Genomic DNA, 9,548 nt, shown 5'->3' with positions numbered 1-9,548 from the left:
CTCACGGCCGAACACCACCATCGCCGCCGTTCGCCATAGCAGCCGTCACCGGCCACCCCTCGCTCCCCCGACTAGCTCAGGAGCTCCGCCTCGACCCCCTCTTCCTCCCCACCGCTCCACGGGTCTCCGGAAGCCCTGCATCGCCGCCTACGTCGCCGTTCCCCTCCTCGGCCACCGGAGGTCATCACCGTCGATTCGCTGCACTCCGGCCGTCCCCGAGCCCGCTAACCATCCCTGCAGCTCCGCGGTGAGCCACTGATTCGATTCCCCCTTGCCCCGTCGTCCCTAGCCTTCTGTAGCTGCCGCCCCCTTGAGCTCCGAAGCTCGATGCCGCCGGCGATGTCGCCGTCGTGGCCACGGTCACCGTAGCGCCCAACCGAGCACACCATCGTGCTCCACACCTCACTAGGAGCACGCAGCACGCACCAACGCCTCCCCAAACGCCCTGCAACGCCGATTCCGACCGCACCCGAACTCCGGCCGCCGCTCACGAGCTCGCCGTCGACGGTACAGGCCACCCCAGGCACGGCCACCACCACCGTTCGACGCGTGGGAGCAAGGGCTCTCCAACGAGCCCAAGCACGGCCTCGCCCGTGCCCTGTAGCGCGATCCCGCATCGCGCCGCCGTCTCGGGCCTCGCCGGCGTCATGTCGCCGGTGGGTTTGACCTGTTTGACCTGGGGTTTGACCCCCCCAGGGTCACTGACGCGTGGGCCCCATCGGCCAGGTGGTCAGTTAGTGCTAATTACCGTTAGTCAACCCCCCCTGACACTGACAGTGGGCCCCAGCGCCACTAATCCCTAATTAGGATTAATTTAATCCTGTTAAACCCCCCTGTCACTGACGTGTGGACCCCACACGTCAGGTTTGACCCCAGACAGCCGCAGTTGACCACTGACGTCATGCTGACGTCATGCTGGCGCAATAATTATATTTCTGGATTTAATTTAAATCAGGAAATTCCAGAATATAATTTAAACTTCAAAAATTCATAACTTTTATTCTGTAACTCCAAATTGGACAAATTATATATGAAAAATGATCGGAAAAATCCAATCTATCCATCTGTACTATTTTCATGCACGATCAAACAAGTTAAATTGATGTTTTAAGCAGAACAAGGAAAAGCACTTTAAAAGGCCATGTTTGAGTTTGAAATTTGAATCTTTGATTCAAATTTGTTCAAACCCTTCTAGTTTTAGTTGCATTAGCCCAACACACTCATATTGCTATGTTTCATGCATGCATCATATTGTTGCACATTGTTTGGTGATGGTTGTGTATCGGTGTTCTTTGCGACAGGTTCTGCCTCCGAGGAGTACCGTGATTACCCTAACGAAGAACCGTATCAGTGCATCGAACCATCAGGCAAGCAACCAACCATTTGATCATATCGATACAATCCCATGTTCTCGCTCCTGCTCTCTTTTACTGCATTAAGACAACGCGTTTCAAACTGCTGTGTGCTACGGTAGTTGAACCCATTTCCTCTGCATGACCTGTCATTGCCACAGTAACTAGATGAAACCCACTAGCATGTGTAGGAGTTGTTTGAGCCATATGTATGTGTTGTTCCTACCTTGCTATGCCTGCTATGCTTAGAGTCGTGTCAGGTCTGGTTCATCTGGGTGATGGGCTAGAGTGAAATGTTTATGTCGGTAATGAGAGTGGTGTGGTGAACACGATTTGGTAAAGGTATCGATGAGAGGCCATGTAGGAGTACATGGTGGGTTGTTTCATTGAAGCCGACCTTAAGCACTGAGATCTGTATGTGTGATTTAAGATACAGCTACTACCATGCATTGGGCCATGAAATATGACCCCGCTCGACTTCTTATTCACCCTAGCTCTCTGTCCAGGAGTTGCAAGTAGTTTCTGGTGTTTGTAGCCTACTTGAGGCCGTGGACAGCGCTGACCGTAGGGGTGGGCTGTGATGCGGTAGGTACGTAGCCGGGTGTACCGAATACCCGTTAGGTATCTCGGGAACCCTGTTCACATCGTTCGGGGCCGTATGGGAAATCTCGGCCGGACTCCCTGCGGATGGAACCTGAATAGGCGATAAACCTGGACTAGAGGCTTAAGTGTTTAGGTAGGTCGTGGTCTACACCCACGTCGGCTTTCGCTTGAAGTCTTCCGAGCACATGTCGTGTGCAGACGCTAAGTGGTGGAAACATGTATGAAGAAGTACACCCCTGCAGGGTTATCATAATCTATTCGAATAGTCGCGTCCGCGGTAAAGGACTACTTGGTTGCCCATACAGTTCATAGACAAGTAAATGGAAACTGCTAAAAGCCTCAAGATAAGTGTGAGTGCCGAGGATGGCTCTTCCGTAGGAAGACGGAGGTGGATCCTCGGTAGTGTATTGAAGTGGTGAGTAGTGGACTCGTGTGCGCAAAACCATTTCAAGTTGGAGTATCGTAGGATAGCCTAGCCAAGAGTCAAAGCTGGCTTGCTGCAATAACTCCACCAACCCTTCTTGATAATATGCATGTATGTAGGATCTGATGTAAGTCTTGCTGAGTACCTTCGTACTCATGTTGCTATAATCTACATTTTTACAGAAGACGCTGCAACCCCTTCTGATGGGTTCTATGTAGACGTTGACATCAACGAGTAGGCTAAAGACCCAGGTGGTGACCCTGAGCTTGTGAAGGACCTTGTAGTATAGCTAGGCTTTCCAAGCCTCTTTTATTTTACTAGTTGTCTGTACTCAGACAAGTTACTTCCGCTGCTGGTTTGTATGACTGTATGACTTGTATGTTGGGTCGTGAGACCCGTACCTTTGTGTATGTTATGTATGGCTCTCTGAGCCTTAAATAAAGTACTTGTGTCGTAGAGTCATGTTGTGATGCTTCGTTGTATTTGCACATATCGAGCATATTGTGTGTATGATTGAAATGCTTGGTATGTGTGGGATCTGACTATCTAGTTGTTTATCTTTAGTAGCCTCTCTTACCGGAAAATGTCTCCTAGTGTTACCGCTGAGCCATGGTAGCTTGCTACTGCTCTGGAACACTTAGGCTGGCCGGCATGTGTCCTTCTTCGTTCCTGTGTCTGTCCCTTCGGGGAAATGTCACGCTTTGAGTACCGGAGTCCTGTTAGCCCGCTACAGCCCGGTTTACCGGAGTCCTGCTAGCCCAGTGCTACAGCCCGGACCCACCTGCTGATGACCGACACGTTCGAAGCTGGGTCATGGATGCCTGTCCCTGTAAGTCTGTGCCACTTTGGGTTTACGACTAGTCATGTCAGCCCGGGCTCCTTATCATATGGATGCTAGCGACACTATCATATACGTGAGCCAAAAGGCGCAAACGGTCCCGGGCAAAGGTAAGACGACACCCGTGGGGATACCGTGCGTGAGGCCGCAAAGTGATATGAGGTGTTACCGGCTAGATCGATGTGACATTGAGTCGGGGTCCTGACAGCGTTGGCATCAGAGCCGGACTGCCTGTAGGTTCTCCAAGCCAAACTGGTCGATGTTGAGTCTAGAAATTCTTTAGTTATATGTAGGGGAATTGTTTGTGGGATGGAACGTAAGGCTCTTTTTACTCCTTTATCTTATGACATTCTGATCTGAGTCAGTCCATTCTTCTACCGGGGGATAAGGAATTAGGATCTGTTCTCTCTATCAGGATCACGTGTTACTAATCAGTAGTACCTTATAAGTTTGATGGATACAAGCCTAGTTCAGTTCTACTACCACATTATGTTGTTAGAATGGATTCAGAACTTTGATATGATGATGATGAGTGTGTATGAAATCCTTTGTCAAATGTCTCAAATCCTTCTTGAGCATTTACAGCTGTTATGCTGCCGAAATTTTGCTAGAAATTCTAATGCCTTTGCATTATGATTGTGCTTTCAGATGGCCACTCGCGACCTCAATCAAGTGGTTCGCCTGACTCGATGCCTAGATGTACCCGGCCATACTGCCAAGTTGGTCAGGGTAATGACTGAGGCTGGATACCGCTGGTATCCCGAGTACACGGTCGAAGAGCAATTCCGAGACTTTAATCAAAGCCAGTATCTCTGCACTGTCAGGATATTTCCATCTTATCCTGGATCCACCGAGCCTCTTCACTGCTCCTATGGACTCGGGGTTACTATTGAGATGGCTGTGCAGGACGCCGCCTACTCTATGATGACCATTATGCGAGTCAGATCTGGTCTATTTCGGGACTCTGATTTCTGGTATATGCCAGGATCACTTCCGGGAGCACAAGGGTATCTCCAGGCTATCTATGCTGACCCCACCCAGGAGGATTCACGGACTCGCACCACTGCTAAGATGCTCGAGGATAAGGACCATGAAAATCGGGCCTTAAGGTTAGAGCTCTTCAATACCCGTGCTGACCACTGGGCCACTTTGACTCGGTTTGCACCGGCGGTGCAAGCTGGATATTCAGATATGCGCGATCTCTATCCTGTGAGATCTGCTCTGCCAGACGTGATGGTTTGGCGTGATGTAGCAGGCATCACCCCACCTCGCGGTCCCCGCAGGCCACCGTGTGTTGGTCCAAGACCTCATCCTAGCCCCTATGGTCCACAAGCTCCGCGAGATCGTCTGTTTCCGGATGATCATGTTGAGCTTCCAGGCTATGGAGGTGACTTCTACGAGGACTACTACGGATCGGTCTGAGTTAGTGGTAGTATCACTAGTTCGCACTAGCTGTGTCGTCTATCGTCCCGCGTGACTCGTGGGATATGACCTAGTTTGTACTCTTTCCGGAGGTGTAGAAAAATAATGTATAGGAGCTTGGGATGCCTCCGATAAGATGTAATCCTCTTTCACCGTAATAGTACTTTGTTTGGTCTTGTACTAAACCCTGTATGATGTGTATGACGATGGAATAAAGAAGCAGTTTCTGTATCAACCATGTCATACGGATGATCATCTTGCATCTCGAGTTATTCCTTACATTCTGTATCCTATGTCGGAATTTTATCATTCTGACTAAATCATTGTCTTGTTTACCTAGGATGGTCAACACGTGCGCTAACCCTGCTTCTCAAGAGCAGGCCGAAGGCAGTGAAGCCAGGGATGCAAATCTGCCTCATCCTCCTTCACTAGCCGAGGTTATGATGGAAGCTGAGAGAAACAAGCGGGAGACCAACCGTTTGTTGGAGCGTATTGAACAGAACACAGCACACCATCAGAGGACTAACGTGGTGTCACTCAGTGATTTTATCAAATTGCATCCACCTACGTTCCACCACTCCGTCGAGCCTCTCGACGCTGATGACTGGCTTCGCAGTATCCCTCACAAACTGCGTTCCGCGCTGGTAGCGGAGGCTGACAAGGTCACCTTTGCTGCATATCATCTTGAAGGCCCCGCCAGTCTATGGTGGGATAATTATGGAGGTACGCGCCCAGCGGGCCATGTCACTACTTGGGCTGAATTCAGCGAGGCTTTCCGTGAACATCACATTCCGGAGGGTCTCATGGACCGTAAACGTGAAGAATTTTGCAGTTTCACCCAAGGCCGGCTTTCTGTGGATGCTTACAGCAGGGAGTTTGGTAATCTCGCCCGATATGCAACTGAGGAAGTGTCTACTGATGCCAAGAAGCAAGCAAGGTTCCGTAAGGGCCTTAGTCCTGAGCTTCGCCGCGACCTCTGTCTGCATGAGTGCACATCCTTCCAGAAACTTGTCAACAAAGCCATCAGTGACATGGTCAGACTGACTATGACGCAACACGCAAGCATGGCTGTGACATGGGTTCCTCATCCGGTGCTGGTCCTCAGAAGCGCCGCGTGTGGGTACCCAACACCGCCCTGCCACCCAGGTTCACACCGAGGCCATCCTTCCAGGCGCCTCGCCCTGTCCAACAGTCTGCACCGGCCAAGCCCTATGGGGGTCCAACTAACAATGCTCCTCCACGTACCAGTTCCGTGACTTGTTTCAAGTGTGGGGAATCTGGTCACTATATGCGTGAGTGTCCCCAGACCAACCCCAATCAATCTGCTAAAGCTGTTGGCCGTGGCAAGCCGACAGGGAAAGTGTTCCACGCCAAACCGGTCACCGCTACACGTGGCCATGTCAACTGTATCTCTGCCGAAGAAGCTCAAGAGGATCCCAACGTCGTTCTCGGTATGCTCCTTGTTAATTGCCACCCGGCATCTGTTCTTTTCGATACAGGAGCCTCTCATTCTTTTATATCCGAAAATTATGCTCGTTTGCATAACGTTGCATTCTGTGACATGCCATCCACTATGGAAATTTCTACTCCTGGTTCTAGATGGCAGACCTCTAGGGTAAGTTATGGAAATGAAATCCAAGTCGACAGACTTGTTTTCCTCGCGTCTTTGATAGCCCTTAAATCTTCAGATATTAATATCATTTTGGGTATGGACTGGATGTCGGCTCATCAAGCCAAAATTGATTGCTTCTCCAGGACTGTTCAACTCACCCATCCTTCGGGGAAGATAGTCAATGTCTTGACCCGAATAGCCAAGCGACAATTATTTTCTCTTAACGCCAGCCCTTTGCCAGACCTTGAGGACGTTCCGGTAGTCCGTGACTTCCCGGATGTCTTTCCAGAAGAATTGCCAGGTGTTCCACCTGACAGGGATGTTGAGTTCGTAATAGACCTCATCCCAGGAACCGTGCCGATTGCTAGAAGACCCTATAAGATGGCACCCCTAGAACTAGCCGAGCTTAAGAAACAACTCGATGAGTCCTTGAAAAAGGGTTTCATCCGACCTAGTTCATCTCCGTGGGCTTGCCCCGTCCTATTCGTCAAGAAGAAGGATGGTACGGACCGGATGGTTGTAGATTACCGACCTGTCAATTTGGTCACAATCAAGAACAAATATCCACTTCCCAGGATCAACGACCTGTACGATCAGCTCGCTGGATCCTCAGTCTTCTCCAAGATGGATTTGAGGTTGGGCTACCATCAAATCAAAATCAGAAATGGGGACATTCCTAAAACGGCCTTTGTTACTCGTTATGGGCAATACGAGTACACCGTCATGTCCTTCGGATTAACCAACGCTCCAGCCACCTTTTCTCGGTTAATGAACTCAATCTTCATGGAGTATTTGGATAAATTCGTCGTAGTTTATCTTGATGATATACTCATCTACTCCAAGAACGAGGAAGAACATGCCGAACATCTAAGGCTAGTGTTGAAGAAACTTCGAGAGCATCGCCTTTATGCCAAATTTTCTAAATGTGAATTCTGGTTGTCAGAAGTGACCTATCTGGGTCATGTAATATCTGGTAAAGGTATTGCTGTTAACCCTGAGCGAGTTCAAGCCGTCCTTAATTGGACTCCACCTGAATCGGTCAAGCAAGTTCGGAGTTTTCTGGGCTTAGCGAGCTATTGTCGTCGCTTTGTCGAGAACTTCTCCAAGGTTGCTAAACCTCTAACCGAACTCCTCAAGAAAGATAAGAAGTTCGAGTGGACTCCACAATGTGAGCACAGCTTTCAGGAACTGAAAAGACGCCTGACCTCTGCTCCCGTTCTGGTACCGCCAGACTTCTCCAAGGACTTTGTTATCTACTGCGACGCCTCGCGACAAGGACTAGGTTGCATCCTTATGCAAGATCGACATGTAATTGCCTACGCTTCACGGCAATTGCACCCACATGAGGAGAATTATCCTACTCATGATCTAGAGCTTGCAGCTGTAGTCTATGCACTTAAAACCTGGCGACATTACCTCCTCGGTAATCGTTGCGAAATATTCACTGATCACCAAAGTCTGAAGTACATCTTCACCCAACCGGATTTGAATCTCAGGCAAAGACGTTGGGTCGAGTTGATCACAGATTTCGACTTAGGAATAACTTATACCCCAGGAAAAGCCAACGTCATGGCTGATGCCCTAAGTCGTAAATCTTATTGTAACAACCTGATGTTACAACAAAGTCAACCACTTCTCCATGAGGAATTTCGGAAGCTTAACCTTCACATTGTTCCTCAAGGTTTTCCTTCCACCTTGGTGGCGAAACCTACTCTTACGGATCAAATCATCGCTGCCCAAAAGCGAGATAAGGGAATATCTAAAATCAAAGAGAACATTGCTAGCGGAGGTGCTAGTTGTTTCTCCACAAATGATCATGGTGTTGTGTACTTTGAGAACCGTCTAGTGGTTCCCAAGAACCAGCATCTACGGCAGTTGATCCTTAAGGAGGCTCATAAATCTCCTCTCACCATTCATCCCGGTAGTACTAAGATGTATCAGGACCTACGCCAGAGGTTCTGGTGGACTAGGATGAAGAGAGAAATTGCTCAGTATATTGCTAATTGCGACGTCTGTCGTCGTGTAAAAGCAGAGCATCAACGGCCTGCTGGCACCCTTCAACCCCTAGCTATTCCTGAATGGAAATGGGATAAAATTGGTATGGATTTCATTACCGGTTTTCCCAGGACCAAGAGAGGGAATAATGCTATTTTCGTCGTGGTCGATCGTCTTTCCAAAGTAGCCCATTTCCTACCTGTTCGTGAGAGTATAACCGCTAGTCAGCTGGCAGACTTATACATCTCCCGAATAGTGTATCTCCATGGTGTTCCTTTGGAAATTAACTCGGATCGAGGAAGTCTTTTCACCTCTCGATTTTGGGAAAGTTTCCAAAATGCTATGGGGACTCGTCTCTCCTTTAGCACCGCTTTCCACCCTCAGTCGAGTGGTCAAGTGGAACGCGTCAACCAAATTCTAGAAGACATGCTTCGAGCCTCTGTTATCTCATTCGGAATGGACTGGGAGAAGTGCCTTCCATTTGCCGAATTCGCTTACAACAACAGCTATCAATCTAGTTTGGGTAAAGCCCCTTTTGAAGTTCTCTATGGACGACGGTGTCGAACACCCCTTAACTGGTCAGAGACCGGGGAAAGACAATTCTTTGGCCCGGATATGATTCAGGAAGCAGAAGAACAAGTTCGTATCGTTCGTGAAAAGTTGAAAACAGCCCAATCTCGTCAAAAGAGTCAATATGACCGAAAACATAAGGCTATGACTTTCGAGGTTGACGAGAAGGCTTATCTTCGGGTCACCCCTCTGAAGGGAACCCATCGTTTCGGTATCAAAGGCAAATTGGCTCCTCGTTACATTGGACCTTTTCGCATTCTCGCCAAACGAGGAGAAGTTGCCTACCAGTTGGAACTACCTCCGCACCTCTCCAGAGTCCACGATGTCTTCCACGTTTCTCAACTCAGGCGTTGCTTCTCGGATCCTATCCGTGAAGTGGACCACGAAACGCTTGATCTCCAAGATAATCTTACATATCGAGAGTACCCCATTCGTATCCTCGATCAGGCCGAACGTACCACCCGACGTCATAATATCAAGTTTCTCAAAGTTCAATGGTCGCACCATTCGGAGGATGAAGCAACCTGGGAAAGGGAGGATCGTCTTCGACTTGAGTATCCCGCCTTCTTCCCGGAGGAACCCAAATCTCGGGACGAGATTCTTTTGAGCGGGGGTGAGTTGTCACACCCTAGCTAGTCATGCATTAGAGTGTTGCATCATGTTTACTCTTTCATCAGAAACTTGAAATGGGGATCTGTGAAACCCTCAGAATCATTTTGAAAATGACCCAAA

The sequence above is a fragment of the Triticum dicoccoides genome, chromosome 4A (assembly GCF_002162155.2).
Source record: "Triticum dicoccoides isolate Atlit2015 ecotype Zavitan chromosome 4A, WEW_v2.0, whole genome shotgun sequence".
NCBI lineage: Eukaryota > Viridiplantae > Streptophyta > Magnoliopsida > Poales > Poaceae > Triticum > Triticum dicoccoides.
This window is presented reverse-complemented; position numbering follows the sequence as displayed.